Source organism: Heptranchias perlo, chromosome 20, assembly GCF_035084215.1.
Source record: "Heptranchias perlo isolate sHepPer1 chromosome 20, sHepPer1.hap1, whole genome shotgun sequence".
Classification (NCBI taxonomy): Eukaryota; Metazoa; Chordata; class Chondrichthyes; order Hexanchiformes; family Hexanchidae; genus Heptranchias; species Heptranchias perlo.
Window position 1 is genome coordinate 14,613,560 of NC_090344.1, and position 16,121 is coordinate 14,629,680.

General features: G+C 43.7%; 2 non-coding genes across 2 annotated transcripts; both read right to left on the bottom strand.

Moving 5' to 3' along the window:
* Positions 1-1,232: 1,232 nt before the first annotated feature.
* trnas-gcu (transfer RNA serine (anticodon GCU)) lies at positions 1,233-1,314 on the bottom strand. The gene has a single exon. It is a non-coding gene; the product is annotated as a tRNA-Ser (tRNA).
* An 11,121-nt stretch (positions 1,315-12,435) lies between these two features.
* Positions 12,436-12,508, bottom strand: trnav-cac (transfer RNA valine (anticodon CAC)). The gene has a single exon. It is a non-coding gene; the product is annotated as a tRNA-Val (tRNA).
* Between the last annotated feature and the right edge of the window lie 3,613 nt (positions 12,509-16,121).

The window sequence follows — 16,121 nt, forward strand, 5'->3', positions numbered from 1 at the left end:
GATATTTGGCTTTGTAAATAGGGGCATTGAATACAAAAAAAGGAAATCATACTAATCCTTACAAATCATTGTTTAGGCCTCAGCTGAAGTGTATTGTACAGATCTGGGCACCATACTTTTGGATGAAAAGACAGTGAAGAGGATTCAGAGCAGGTTGGCCTGGATGATACCAGTGATGAGGGACTTCAGTTAGTTGGAGAGATTGGAGAAGCTGGGATTGTTCTCCTTACAGCAGAGATGGTTAACGGGAGATCTAACAGAGATATTCAAAATAGTGAGGGGTTTTGAAAGAGCAAGTAGGGAGAAACTGTTTCCTCTGGCAAGTGGGTCGGTAACCGGAGATCACAGATTTAAAATAATTGGGAAAAGAACTAGAGGGGAATTGAGGAGAATTATTTTCACACAGAGGGTTTGTTAATATCAGGAACGCACTTCCTGAAATGGTGGTGGAAGCAGATTCCATAGGATCATTCAAAAGGCAATTGGACATAATTGAAGAGGACTAATTTGCAAGGTTATGGGAAAATCTGGGGTGTGGGTCTAATTTGGACAGGTCTTCGAAAAAGCCGACACTGGCACGACGGTCGAATGGCCTCCTTCTGTGATGTAAGATTCTATGATTCTATGATTACCTTCTGAATCATTGCAATTGAAGCTATTCATTGTTGAGCAACCAAGAAAATTATAACGTGAGATACGGCTTCTCCATTCGCTTATGAATATCGCAGATTATAATGTCCAGGCGGGGGTGGGTCTGAATGGGGGATAGAGTGTGGAGATTGGAATGGAAGCCCAGCAGAATGAACTTGGTCTCATCAGTATTAGTTATTTTTCCTACCAGTTGCCCGAAGCAGGCGGTGAAAATTCTTCTCGAGAGAGGATCGTCATTTCAGTTCAGAAAGAAAAAGGGATCAAGAAAATCGGTTAAAACGCACACAGAATGATCCGGGACTTACAGCACATCCCTTTTAAACAGACACAGACACGAAATGATCCGGACCTAATCATAATTATGGTACATACGTTGACCATAAGATTTACTCGTTTTACAATGACACCAATGTACAATCTGATATTTCGCGACCTTACAATCTCAACACCTTCCTGGAAGGAACTGTTGCTGATTTCAGCAAACAATGCAAAATCCTCCGTCTGCCGTTTCGAGAAGGATGGGACTTTCACTGAACCTTCTGGATGGACTGAATGAGTGAAACAAAACTTAAACACAATAACGACGAGGATGGGATTTGAACCCATGCGTGCAGAGCACAATGGATTAGCAGTCCATCGCCTTAACCTCTCGGCCACCTCGTCACATGCAAAACTACGCGAAAGCCCCTTTATTGAAAATGAAAATACTGAAATAAAAACTGTAAATGTGTATCTCCTCAGCAGGTCTTTATTCATCGAGACAGAGTGAACGTTTCAGGTCGATGACCATCACACGAGTATTCCAACTCACTCAAATGGCGCCTTGTAGATGGTTGATCGGCTTTAGGGAATTAGAAGGTGAGTCACTTGGCGCAGAATATCCAGCCTCTGACCTGCACTTGCAGCCACAGTATTTATGCGGCTGGTCCAGTTAAGTTTCCGGTTAATAGTAACGACAGTTCTGTTGATGGTGGTGGATTCGGCGATGTTAATACCGAATCCCCACAGAAGAGATTTACTGTAAAGATTCCAGGGATGAGGGGCATAAGTTTCATGAATAGATTGGAGAAGCTGGGGTTGTTCTGCTTGGAACAGAGACGGTTCCGAGGAGATTTGATGGAGGTATTCAAAATCATGAAGGATCCAGACAGAGTAGATAGAGAGAAACTGTTCCTATTGTCGGAAGGTTCAAGGACCAGAGAACATCGAGTTAAGGTGTGTTGCAAAAGAACCAAAGGTGGCATGAGGAAAAACTTTTCGACACAGCGAGTGTTTCGGATCTGGAATACACCGCCCTCGGAGGTGATGGAGGCAGATTCAATCATGGTCTTCAATAAGGAACTGGATAAGTATTTGAAACGAAAGAAAATACAGGGCTACAGGGAAAGGGTGGGGGAGTGGGTCTGTCTGGATTGAACTTGCAGAGAGCCGGCACGGACTCGATGTGCCGAATGGCATCTTTTCGTGCTGTGACCTTTCTCTGATTCTATTCTATTTGTGGGAGGCGATGCGAAGCGAACGGAGCGCGACGTAAATCGACCTGCTCATGTACATTCCCTGATAATAAATGCTACTGTCATGCAAATAAGAAATTCATAATTATGGTGCATATCTTTTATATTATACTGACTATAAGAGGTACTCGGTTCACCAGGGCGCCATTGTGCACATTGATTGATACTTCACCGAGATCACACCTTACAATCCCAACACCTCCGTCTAAGAAACAGTTGGGTGGCAATCCAGACTTTGCTGAATTGTGCAAACAGGTGTAAACCAGCAATGCGGAAAAGCACTTCTTATTAAAGAAGGGTTTTTGGTGAGGCGGCCAAAATGAAAAACTCTACAAATTATGGCAGCAGTAAGATTCAAGCTCACATAATTCAGAGATGGAAGCGAGTATCTTAGACAGCGAAGTTACTCACGCACATGGCAAATCCTTCAGTTCTGATGATTCAGGTCATAGAGCTGAAACATTTCCTCTGGTTCTTTCACCACAGGTGCTGCCTGACCTGCTCAGCGTTTTCAGCATTTTCTGTTTTCATTTTTGTGATTTCACAATGGCTGTTTTTCTGAAAACACCCAATTTGACCCAAGAACGCAGCTCGCACTTCACTTTCCTCACGCGCTTTAAAGTCTGCCGTTTCCGAACAAAATCCCCTCCGCGCCGGACATTCAAAGGACCTTTCGCTCATGGTCAATCTCCTGTAATCGATACCTTTTCACCATTGCCGCTCTTTTCATTTCTCCTCATTCCTTTTCAATCGGACATTTCCACAGACCCATTAAGATCAAGCGGAACATTTCCGACCTTCCTGCACCGCCCAGATTGCCAAAAGTGCACCTTTCAGCCGTCATTCGCAGCTGTGGAGCGTCGCCCGTCTCTCCCGCACATCAGCTGCTCGGGGAAAAGCGCCAACGACCATGAAAACAAAACCCAGTTCTTCAGTTAACATCCCCCGTATCACAAGATACCCCATGGAAATTTCACGGAAAAGTATGCGCTGTCCTACCGAAAGCCAGCCCTGCTTTCTTTGAGCTTGTCTCTGGAGCAGATGGAAATGTATCGACTGGTTTCAAGGCACAAATGAACATTGATGCGAACGGGGCATGTGCCCCCGAGAAACAGCGGCCGGTGCAGTGCAAACTTAAAGGTGTACGACTGTGAAAGTGAGTGTTAGAATAGGCAAGGCCGCAGAAAAGTGTCAATGAAATAGACCATGATTGTGGAAGGAAAAAAATCTGGAAGAAGCGGCGGGTCTGAATTATGGATCTTTCAGCAGAGAAACATGAGAGAACAAAGACAGGACACAGACAAAGTTGCTGGAGGCAGAAAGAAAAAGAATGAAATAATAGAAATGAAAAGAGAGTGAAAGAAAGGATAGGATATAAGGCGATGAAAGAAAGAAAGAGAGAAAGAAATAAGGGAGCGAGAAAATCAAGCGTGCAATACTCAGCCCGCAAACGGGCGCTGCTCCCAATCGGCTGCACTTCGCCCCACAGACCCTCATCCCATTCACACCATCCTACAATACACTGTCAATGCTGTGCAGTGAAACAGAGAATTTAAAGGTATAGAGACACTCACACACCGTCCTACAATACACTGTCAATACCTGTGCAGAGAGACAGGGAGTTTAAAGGTACAGAGACACACACACCATCCTACGATACAATTTAAATACACGTGCAGTGAGACAGCGAGTTTAAAGGTATAGAGAAACTCACCTTTTTTTTCAAAAGTAGCACATCCCAGGAAGAAGAGAGAGCGTGGGTCAGTCTCCCTCTCCTGTTGTAGCTGAGGCTTGTCAGCCAACAGTCCCCTCATCCCACTATTGGCTGTGGAGGAAGTACGGTGTAGATTTCATGGGATACCTTCAGCCTGACCGAGGTTGTTCTGACTGGCCAGTAATTACTCGATCTACACCTTTCTCCCTTTTAAACAACGGTACATCTTTAGCAGTCCTCCAATCCTCTGGCATCACACCTGTAACCAGGGAGGATTGGAAAATGATGGTCAGAGCCTCCGCTATTTCCATCCTTGCTTCTATTAACATCCTGGGATATATTTCATCAGGGCCTGGGGATTTAGGTGGAGTGATTTGGGGGCTTTCATTTTCCAGTTTGCAAACGTTTGTACCGCAGGTCAAGATCACAAATCTCGGTCCAAATTAGGACTACTTCCGGGTTTAAACTTCAAATCGTGAATTATCCCCCGACCCCAACGAGACTGGAAAGAAGAACGTGTCCTTAAATGAACATGTTACAGACACATTCTATGAGAGTTCTGTCTGAATAATGAAAGGGCGTTTTTGAGCAGTCATCTTGATATCTGTTTCCGCCTGAAACCTGAACAAGTACAAACACCACAGTGTTATTTTGTCGCTTAATTCCACAAATTAGGTAAAAATAATGCACTATTGGGAGTTGAACCCAGGATCGCCTGTTTACAAGACAGATGCTTTAACTAACTAAGCCACAGCGCCAATTGATTGCAGACTGCCCACACCTCCTCTCACTAACATCTATCAGCGACACGTTATTGTCTGTTCGGGGTTCAGACCGTTTTATTTTGTCCATTTCGCTTGTCCGTTCACCTGTGCATCCCGATACTTCCTGCATGTCTCGCTGTGTTTATCTTTGTGTATCTATCAGTGCGTTAATACACCGATGATTATGAGCGCTTGTGTTTGTTACATTAAATAAATTAGTGGATCAGACAATTCTCTCTCTGACAGTAAAGAACTATTGAGCAGAACTTTATCGCAAAGTATTATTTATTGCGGTGCTGAAACTAAAAACCGGAAGAGGAACAATCAGGGAAAAGGAGAAAAACCTGTGAGGGAAAATGAGGACAACAATCAAGGTTTTTACCAGTACATGAAGAGAAAGCAGGGTGACTAAAAGTAATGTGGGCCCTTTAAAGACAGATGGAGGTGATATTGTAATTGAATATCAGGAAATAGCAGAATTGCTAAATATTTACTTCACAGAAAAGGATGAGGAAAACATACCAGAGACACGAGGACAATTGTAAATAAATCATGGGGATTCAGTGTAAGTAAAATAATGGCAATGGAGAAAATAATTAGATTAAAGATAGACAAATCTCCAGGACCTGATCGTTACCACCCGAGGGGATTAAGAGGAATAGGCGAGGAAATTGTACATGTTTTAGTCATGATCGTTCAAACTCTCTTGATTCAGGAATTGTTCCTTTGATTGAAACATTGTCAATGTCACTCCATTATTTAGGATGGGTAGCAGAGATGAAGTTGGAAATTAAAGACCCATTAGTCTGACGTCTGTTGTGGGGAAGTTACCAGTATCCATTATTAGGGAAAGAATGACTGAGCACTTGGATCAATATGAAGTAATCAGACAGAACGAGATGGATTTGTAAAGGGTAAGTCAAGTCCAACAAAGCTAGTTGAACTTTTTGAAGATATACATAACATGGTAGAGAATGGAGTGTCTATGGCTGTTATTTAATATTGAATTCTAGACGGATTCGATAAGGTACCACAGAAGAGACTGTTAACATAAATGGGAATGCGTAGAATTCAAAACAACCTACTGAAACGGGTAGGGAGTTGGTTGGAAGATGGTAGACAGAGACCCAGTGTATAAATGACGTAGACGACGGAATAGACTGCCGAATACCCACGTTTGTCGCTGACACCAAGTTAGGTGTCACAGTGAGTAGTGTAAATGGAAGCATAAAGTTGCAAAGGGAAATTGAAAGATTAAGTGAGTTGGCAAAATTGTGGCAGATGGAGTAACATAGAATTACAAAGAATGTACATCACGGAAAAAGGCAATTCGGCCAAACTAGATTATGCAGGTGTTTATGCTGCAGACAAGCCTCCGCCAACCCCTCTTCATCGAACCGTATGAACAGACGCTTATATTCTTTTCTCCTCCATTTGTTTTTCTAGCTTCGCCGTAAACGAATCCATGCTATTCACCTAAACTACTCCTTGTGGGAGCAAATTGCACATTCCAACTACTCTCTGGGTGAATGTGTTCCTCTTGAATGCCATATTGAATTAAATAGTGAATACCTGATATTCATGGCCCCAATGATTTGGAGTCCTCACCTCCGCAAGTGCAAACACCTTATCAACGTCCAACCTATCAAACCCTTGCATGATCTCAAAGTCCGATATCAGGTTACCCCCGAGTCTTCTCTTTTCGATACAGAACAGCCCCAGTCTGTTCAAACTTTCAAAATGGGCAAGTGCAAATTAGGACTACTTTCGGGCTTAAACTTCAAATCGTGAATTATACCCCGACCCCAACGAGACGAGAAACAAGAACGTGTCCTTAAATGAACATGTTACAGACACATTCTATGAGAGTTCTGTCTGAATAATGAAAGGGCCTTTTTGAGCAGTCATCTTGATATCTGTTTCCGCCTGAAACCTGAACAAATACAAACACCACAGTGTTATTTTGTCGCTTAATTCCACAAATTCGGTAAAAATAATAAGTTGTATAAAGCACTGCTAGGAGTCGAACAAAGGATCGCCTGTTTATTAGATAGATGTTTTAACTAACTAAGCCACAGCACCAATTAATTCTAGCCCGCCCACACCTCCTCTCACTAACATCTATCAGCGACACGTTACTGTCTGTTCGGGGTTCAGACCGTTTTATTTTGTCCATTTCGCTTGTCCGTTCACCTGTGCATCCCGATACTTCCTGCATTTCTCGCTGTGTTTATCTTTGTGCATCCATCAAGGCGTTGATACACCGATGATTATGTGTGCTTGTGTTTGTGACATTAAATAAATTAGTGGATCAGACAATTCTCTCTCTGACAGGAAAGAACTATTGAGCCGAACTTTATAGCAAAGTATTCTTTATTGCGGTGCTGAAACTAAAAACCGGAAGAGGAACAATCAGGGAAAAGAGAAAAACCTGTGAGGGGAAATGAGGACAACAATCAAGGTTTTTCCCAGTCCTTTAAGAGAAAGAAGGGTGACTAAGAGTAATGTGGGCCCCTTAAAGACAGATGGAGGTGATATTGTAATTGAATATCAGGAAATAGCAGAATTGCAAAATATTTACTTCGCAGAAAAAAATGAAGCGAACATACCAGAGACACGAGGACAACTGTAAATAAATCATGGGGATTCAGTCTCAGTAAAATCATGGCAATGGAGAAAATAATTAGATTAAAGATAGACAAATCTCCAGGACCTATGTAAGGAATCTTACAACACCAGGTTATGGTCCAACAGTTTTATTTCAAAATCACAAGCTTTCGGAGATTATCTCCTTCGTCAGGTGAGTGAGTGAATGAGAGGTTCTCAAGTCGCATATCTTATATTAGGCTGGGAATCAAAGGTGTCGTTGGTGTTCAGACAGGTTAGCCACGGAAAACAGTATGTCCCAGTATACTGAATACACAAGGGTCAAATTACAAAGACAAGGAGAGAAAGAGACCCGAAAGGCAGAGAGAGAGAGAGACAATGTCCAGTTGTATTCAAAACAGATAACTTTTTTTTTCCGCTGGTGGGGTTACGTGTAGCGTGACATGAACCCAAGATCACGGTTGAGGCCGTCCTCGTGGGTGCGGAACTTGGCTATCAATTTCTGCTCGACGATTTTGCGTTGTCGTGTGTCTCGAAGGCCGCCTTGGAGAATGCTTACCCGAAGACCTGATCGTTACCACCCGAGGGGATTAAGAGGAATAGGCGAGGAAATTGTACATGCTTTAGTCATGATCGTTCAAACTCTCTTGATTCAGGAATTGTTCCTTTGATTGAAACATTGTCAATGCCACTCCATTATTTCGGATGGGTAGCAGAGATGAAGTTGGAAATTATAGACCCATTAGTCTGACGTCTGTTGTGGGGATGTTACCAGTATCCGTTATTAGGGAAAGAATGCCTGAGCAATTGGATAAATATGAAGTAATCAGAGAGAACCAGCATGGATTTGTAAAGGGTAAGTTCAGTCCAACAAAGCTAGTTGAACTTTATGAAGATCTATCTAACATGGTAGATAATGGAGTGTCTATGGATGTTATGTAATATTGAATTCTAGAGGGATTCGATAAGGTACCACAGAAGAGACTGTTAACATAAATGGGAGTGCGTAGAATTTAAAACAACCTATTGAAATGGGTCGGGAGTTGGTTCGAAGGTGGGAGACAGAGACCCGGTGTATAAATGGCGTAGACGACGGAATAGACTGCCGTATATCCACGTTTGTCGCTGACACCAAGTTAGGTGTCACAATGAGTAGTGTAAATGGAAGCATAAAGTTGCAAAGGGAAATTGAAAGATTAAATGAGTTGGCAAAATTGTGGCAGATGGAGTTACATCGAATTACAAAGAATGTACATCAAGGAAACAGGCAATTCGGCCAAACGAGATTATGCCGGTGTTTATGCTGCAGACAAGCCTCCGCCAACCCCTCTTCATCTAACCGTATGAGCAAACCCTTATATTCCTTTCTCCTCCATGTGTTTATCTAGCTTCGCCGTCAACGAATCCATGCTATTCGCATAAACTACTCCTTGTGGGAGCGAATTGCACATTCTAACCACTCTCTGGGTGAATGTGTTCCTCTTGAATGCCATATTGAATTAAATAGTGACTACCTGATATTCATGGCCCCAATGATTTGGAGTCCCCGCATTCACAAATGCAAACACCTTATCTACGTCTAACCTATCAAACCCTTGCATAATCTTAAAGTCCTATATCAGGTCACCCCCGAGTCTTCTCTTTTCTATACAGAAGAGCCCCAGTCTGTTCAAACTTTCAAAATGGGCAAGTGTGAGCTCATCTACTTTGGACTGAAGTAAGATAGATCAGAGTATTTTCTAAATGGTGAGAAGCGAGGAGCTGTGGAGGAGCAGAGAGATTTAGGGGTCCAAGTACAGAAATCGCTAAAAGCCAGTGGAATGTTAGAAAAATTAGTTTAAATGTCTCATGGCATGTTGGCCTTTATTTCAGGGAAACCGGTATTCAAAGGGGGGAAGTATGTTACAGATAGAAATCCCTGCTGAGACACCATTTAAAGTATTGCATTCAGTTCTGGGCACCACCTCTCAGGAATGAAATATTGGCCTTGCAGAGGGTGCAGCGCAGATTCACCAGAATGATACCGGGGCTAAAATGGTTAAATTATGAGGACAGGTTATGCGGAGGTCGGTCCTCATTTTTCTCTTATGGATCCGGCCCCATCCGTTTACTGTGGACGGGAGCGCGTCTGATACTAAGTCAGTCAGAATCGGATGCAAATCACATCAGGGTCACAGCGGGTCTGGGACTGGCGACTGGTTTTACATTGAGTCTTTTTTAAGGGATAGGCTGTACATTGTTTGTATAATAATAATAATAAGTTTGATACAATTAAGGTTTTTTTCGGTTATTTCCCATTTCCACCCTCACCAGTTTTATATAGTAACAGGTAACAATGTTTAAGGGATGTGATGTGCAGTGTTGGTGGAATCAGTGTAATTTAACTTGATACATTGAAGAATCTCTTGTCTATCCCAGGCTCTAACCTTATGTTTAGACCCTCACCTAGTTTAAAATCGGTCACTCACTGATATAAATAAACCAATAACAACCCCGAAACCTCAGCGGGTATATTTGTTCCGATAATTAGTGACGGTCGCAATTTCCATTGAAATTACAATCGGCAAATCCCAGAGGCTGTTTCGGGTTTGACAAACTGTGAAACAGATTGTTTTAAAAGCCGAAAAAAGGGAAAACCTGGTGGTAGATATAAAGTTTTATACATTATCTCTTTCTGTTTCAGATTTACAATTTCTCTTTGTGTGTTGCTGACAGGAACGGCTATAATGGAGCCCAGTGACTGGGTAATGAGCTGCACTGAGACATTGGCCTGTGTTACAGACTGGCTCGTTGGACCTGCTCATTTCGACTCATCTCATTGTCAGCAACGGGAAATTACTGAAATTGAGGCTGGTGAATAACTGCTCGAAATACCAATCCTCTCCACCACTGGGGACTGAATCTTCCGACAAACAGGGATTTTCAATCGTGCAAGTTTCATTCACCTATTCTGCTCTTCGTTTCCCTGATCTGATTGGTGCGCCTTTCCCTTCAATTCAGGACTGATAGGAAAAACTCGATTTTACAGTCGATTTTCGGGTCATGACGTATAGTGATATTTCAAATAATTGAAATCGACCTTTATCAATCCCAATATCGTCCCCGACACGTTTGACAAACGCAAAGCGGCTTCAATCACGGTTTTTCTGACACAACTCGTTCAAAGATACTGTCGGTAATTGGAGGGTCTTTCAAGTCATGACACGAACGTAACGGTTCGCACTGCCGTTTTCCCCAAGACACTTCAGATTCATGTGGAATGATTTCGCTTTGGGGGTTAAAACCATTCCCTCTTCACAAATCCGCGTTTGACCCCGTGTCTTTTAATATTTTTGATAAGCGATACCAATTCGGCTTGCCCCGTAGTGTACATTACTTTTTAAATATTACAGATAAGCGGAGCACTTGAGCTGTCACAGCTGTGACTTTGACTTTTCTCCGTCTCCTCTCGATCTCACCGGCAACTGTCACGAACCACAATCTTCTGTCACACTTCTCCATCAGAAAGTTCCGAGCCTCGGTTTTCAAATGAAATAACTCCCATCTCTTCAATCAACGACATCCCAGGGAGAGTTTCCCAATTTCGTCTCACACTTTCCCCAAATCCTCCTTAAAGTACCATCAAAAATTGTCCCTAAGTTAATAATAATATAATTAAAAGTTCTTATCTTCTGGGGTTTTGTTTCAGATTCCATGGCTTTTAAAGGTCACTGCGGATATTTATCGAAGTGCATCTTGATTGGAGGCTTCTTGGAGAAATCGGAGAAAGATCTCGAAGCTCTTGTAGCGCAAGCGGTCAGCGTGCGGCACTTTTATCAGCTTCAGAAATGCCCAGGTTGTGAGTTTCAGCCTCACCGCGAACAGTCGAACATTTTACTCCGAACATTTTGACCGGAGTTCAAGGTACAACTGGTCTGTTCCGTCACGCATCTACTTCTTAGTGTTCCCATGTGGGCACTTGGGTTCCTCTGGCCTACCGTCTTACAACAGTAGGTGCGAGTTTACTTGTTTACAGGGGGAGAGGGGGCGATTAGCGTCAGCTGATATGGCAAAGGCGCCGGTACGAAATCTTTAAATCTGAAGAACCAAACACACAATTCTTCTTTTCGTTCAGCGGATATTCATCGGGTGGAAGTTTCGTGTGGGGAAAATTTGGAAGGGAAATCTGCTGCCTGGTGTCACTGTGTAACGGGTGAAATTATTCAGCTTCCAGATGTTAATACATGAAAGGTCGAGAGGCCTTTACCCGCTCCCGTGTGGGACAAGTTTACCTTTTGAGCCACTGGATAAAGGGTTATTTTAATTGGTGCTAACGAATGAGAAGACATTTGGCACAAACAAGAAGAATTGTAAACTCAAGAGTTCACTGTCCATGTTTCTTACATCATGTTCAACAGGAACAAGGATTCTCCTCAACACGTTACTGAGAATTTTATAAAAGGGATCTTCAACTCAGTTCGACGTTCACGAAGGATAATTCAGAGTCCTACCATAAATTTGTACAATGGATCTTTTTCGTATATTGAGCCTGGGTCGCTCAGTCGGTAGACTCTGAGATTTCTATAAGCGGCTCGTGATTTGAGTGTGCAGAAATCAAATCCTTGTTCAGGCAATAAACTTTGAAACAGCTGGTAAGTATCTATGTTTGCGGGACAAATGATGCCTGCGATGTGTTGTCAAAGCTTCGGTGGTATATTGTTTCCCAGGGATCGGCAGTATTGCGCTGTCTGAGGCGGTATTTGCGGCCTTCCGCCAGCAACCTGTGATTGGAGGGAGCGGGGCCGGACAGGCGGCCTGAATGTCGTTGCTGTCGTGGCCTCACTCAATCCGGGAGCTGGGGAACATCGAACTTCGAAAAACGGATGTGTTTGTTGCCGCGGTTGCCATGCTGTTTAGAACTATAGTTATTAACCGAGGCAGCTCTTCAGGGTCCTTTAAAAATCTCTCACAAATCAACAAAAACCAGTCGCAATGAGTAGCTTTGAGAGGAGATTTCTGCACAGGCAGGGCAGGAAACTGAAGTGAGGGAGATATATTTTCGGTATCTGTGTAATGTTTGAGTGTGTGCACAACTGGACAGAGAAAGGAAAATATACCGGTTCTGTATTTTATTCATATTTCACGACAGAGTGAAATCTTGCGTGTTTTCATATTTATTGATTTTTAGTGGATGACGTTTTGAAAATGTTTCCGCCCGGTTTCGAACCGGGGACCTTTCGCGTGTGAGGCGAACGTGATAGCCACTACACTACGGAAACTCTGCTGTGCAAACGGTTATACGAAATGCTCGGAAGATAGTTGCCGTCTTCAAATGTTCTCAGTGCTGGGAGACGGGGCCGGGTCCCATTCAGGGGATTAAGTTTTACAAAATAGTTTGTTGTATTAATTTCGCAAAACTCATTAAACTCAGTAAAAAGACGAATAGTTGTTCAAATCGCCATTAATCAACCAATAACTTTCTGTTTCAGACTGACGGAAATCCAGCATGTTTTTCATTCATTCATTCACCAGGCTGAATATGGAAAGTTCAGAGGGGAAGTGAAAAAGGAAATGACGGGCAAAGAGAGAGTGTGAGAATAAACTGGCGGCCAACATAAACTGGCATGTAAACATTAAACGGGCAGTAGGAGCCGTACTCTGATAAGGGACCATAAAGGAGAGCTATTCATGGAGGCAGAGAGGATGGCAGAGATATTATATGAATACATTGTATACGTCTTTACCAAGGAAGAAGATGCTGCCAGATTCTCGGTAAAGGTAAATACAGTTGAGATCCTGAATGGTCTAAACATTGATAAAGAAGAGGTACTCGGAAGGCTAGCTGTACTTAAAGTAGATAAGTCACCCGGTCTGGATGGGATGCATCGTAGGCTGCTGAGGGAAGGAAGGGTGGAAATAGCAGGAGGTACTGACCATAATCTTACAAACATCCACAGATACGGGGGTGGTGCTAGAGGACTGGAGAATTGCAAACGTTACATCCTTGTTCAAAAAAGGTTGTAAGGATAAAGCCAGCATCTATATGCCAGTCAGTTTAACCTCAATGGTGGGGGAACTTTTAGAAACGATAATCCGGGACAGAATTAACAGACGCTTGGACGACTGTGGATTGATTAGGAAAAGCCGGCATGGGTTTGTTGAAGGCAAATCGTGTTTAACTAACATGATAGAGTTTTTTGTTGAGCTAACAGAGAGGGTAGATGAAGGCAACGCAGTTGATGTGGTGCATATGGACTTTCAAAAGGTGTTTGATAAAGTGCCGCACGGTAGGCTTATCAGTAAGATTGAAGTCCATGGATTAAAGGGGGCAGTAGAAACATGGATGCAGAATTGGATAAGGGACAGGAAGCAGAGAGTAGTGGTGATTGGTTGTTTTTTGGACTGGAGGGAGGTGTACAATGGTGTTCCCCAGGTGTCAATGCTGGGACCACTGCTTTTCTTGATTTATATTAATGACTTGGACTTGCTTGTACAGGGCACAATTTCAAAATTTGCAGATGACACAAAACTTGGAAGGGGAGTGAACAGTGTGAAGGATGGTGACAGACTTCAAGAGGTTATATATTGGCCTGTGTCATGGGCAGACAAGTGGCAGATGAAATTTAACACAAAAAATGCGACATGATACATTTCGGTAGGAAGAACCAGGAGAGGCAATATAAACTAAAGGGCGCAACTCCAAAATGGGTACAGGCCCAGAGAGATCTGGTGGTTTATGTGCACAAATCGTTGAAGGCTTCAGAGCAGGTTGAGAATGCGGTTGAAAAGGTATACGGGATCCTGGACTTCATAAATAGAGGCATCGAGTAAAAAAGTATGGAAGTCATGATGAACCTTTATAAAACACTGTTTTGGCCACAACTATGGTATTGTGTCCGGTTCTGTGCACCGCAGTTCAGGAAAGATGTGAAGGCCTTACAGAGGGTGCAGGAGAGATTTACTAGAATGATTGCAGGGATGAGGGAATTTAGTTATTTGGACAGACTGGAGAAGCTGGGGTTGTTCTCGTTGGAACAGAGAAGGTTGCGGGGAGATTTGATAGAGGAATTCAAAATCATGATGGGTCTGGACAGAATAGATAGAGAGAAACTGTTCCCAATGGTAGAAGGGTCGAGAACCAGAGGACATAGATTTCAGGTGATTGGCAAAAGAACCAAAGGTGACATGAGGAAAAACGTTTTTAAATAGCGAATGGTTAGGATCTGGAATGCACTGCCCGAGGGGGTGGTGAAGGCAGATTCAAAGGCAACTGGATAAGTGCTTGAAAGGAAAAAAATGCAGGGCTACAGGGAAAGGGCGGGAGAGTGGGACTTGCTGGATTACGATTGCATGGAGCCGAATGGCCTCCTTCCGTGCTGTAAACATTCTACGATTCTATGAGATTTGAGCGTCGCTGGCAAGGCCAGCATTTATTGGCCATCCCTAATTGTGCTTGAGAAGGTGGTGGTGATCCAGCTCCTTGAACCGCTAAAGTCAGTGCGGTGAAGGTTCTCCCACAGTGCTGTTAGGAAGGGAGTTCCAGGATTTTGACCCAGCGACAATGAAGGTACGGCGATATATTTCCTAGGCAGGATGGTGTGTGACTTGGAGGGGAACATGCAGGTGGTGTTGTTCCTATGTGCCATATGCCCTTGACTTTCTGGGTGATAGAGGTCGCGGATTTGGGTGGTGCTGTCGATGAAGCCTTGGCGAATTGCTGCAGTGCATCCTGTAGATGGTACACACTGCAGCCACGGTGCGCTGGTGGTGAAGGGGGTGAATGTTTAGGGTGGTGGATGGGGTGCCAATCAAGCGGGCTGCTTTGTCCTGGATGATGTCGAGCTTCTTGATTGAAGCTGGAGCTGCACACATCCAGGCAAGTGAAGGGTATTCCGTCACACTCCTGACTTGTACATTGTAGATAGTAGAAAGACTTTGGGGAGTCAGGAGATGAGTCACTCGCCGCACAATACCCAGCCTCTGACCTGCTCTTGTCGCCACAGTATTTATGTAGCTGGTCCAGTTAAGTTTCTGGTCAATGGTGACCCCCAGGCTGTTGATGGCGGGGAATTCGGCGATGGTAATGCCGTTGAATGTCAAGGGGAGTTGGTTAGGTTTTCTCTTGTTAGAGTTGGTCATTGCCTGGCACTTGAATGTTACTTGCCACTCATCAGCCCAAGGCTGAATGTTGTCCAGGTTTTGCTGCACGCGGGCACGTACTGCTTCATTAGTTGAGGGATTGCGAATGGAAATGTACACTGTGCAATCATCAGCGAACATCCCCATTTCTGACCTTATGATGGAGGAAAGGCTATTGATAAAGCAGCTGACGATGGTTGGGCGTCGGACACCGCCCTGAGGAACTCCTGCAGTGATGTCCTGGGGCGGAGATGATTTGCCTCCAACAACCACTACCATCTTACTTGGCGCCAGGTAAGATTCCAGCCACTGGAGAGTTTTCCACCTGATTCCCGTTGACTTCAAATTTCCTAGGGCTCCTTGAAGACACATCGGTCAAAGGGTGCCTTGATGTCAAGGGCAGTTGCTCTCACCTCACCTCCGGAATTTAGCTCTTTTGTCCAGGTTTGGACCAAGGCTGCAACGAGGTCTGTCGCCGAGTGGTCCTGGCGAAACCCAAACTGAGCATCGGTGAGCAGGTTATTGGTGAGTAAGTGCCGCTTGATAGCACTGTCGACGACACCTTCCATCACTTTGCTGATGATTGAGTGCAGACTGATGGGGTAATAATTTGCCGGATTGGCTTTTTCCAGCCTATTATGAACAGGACATCCCTGAACAATGCTCCACTTTGTTGGCTTTCCACCTTGGTTAACAAGTGACAGTCTAAACTTAAATGAGTTTGCTGTGTTTTCCCTGTGTTGAATTGTCACC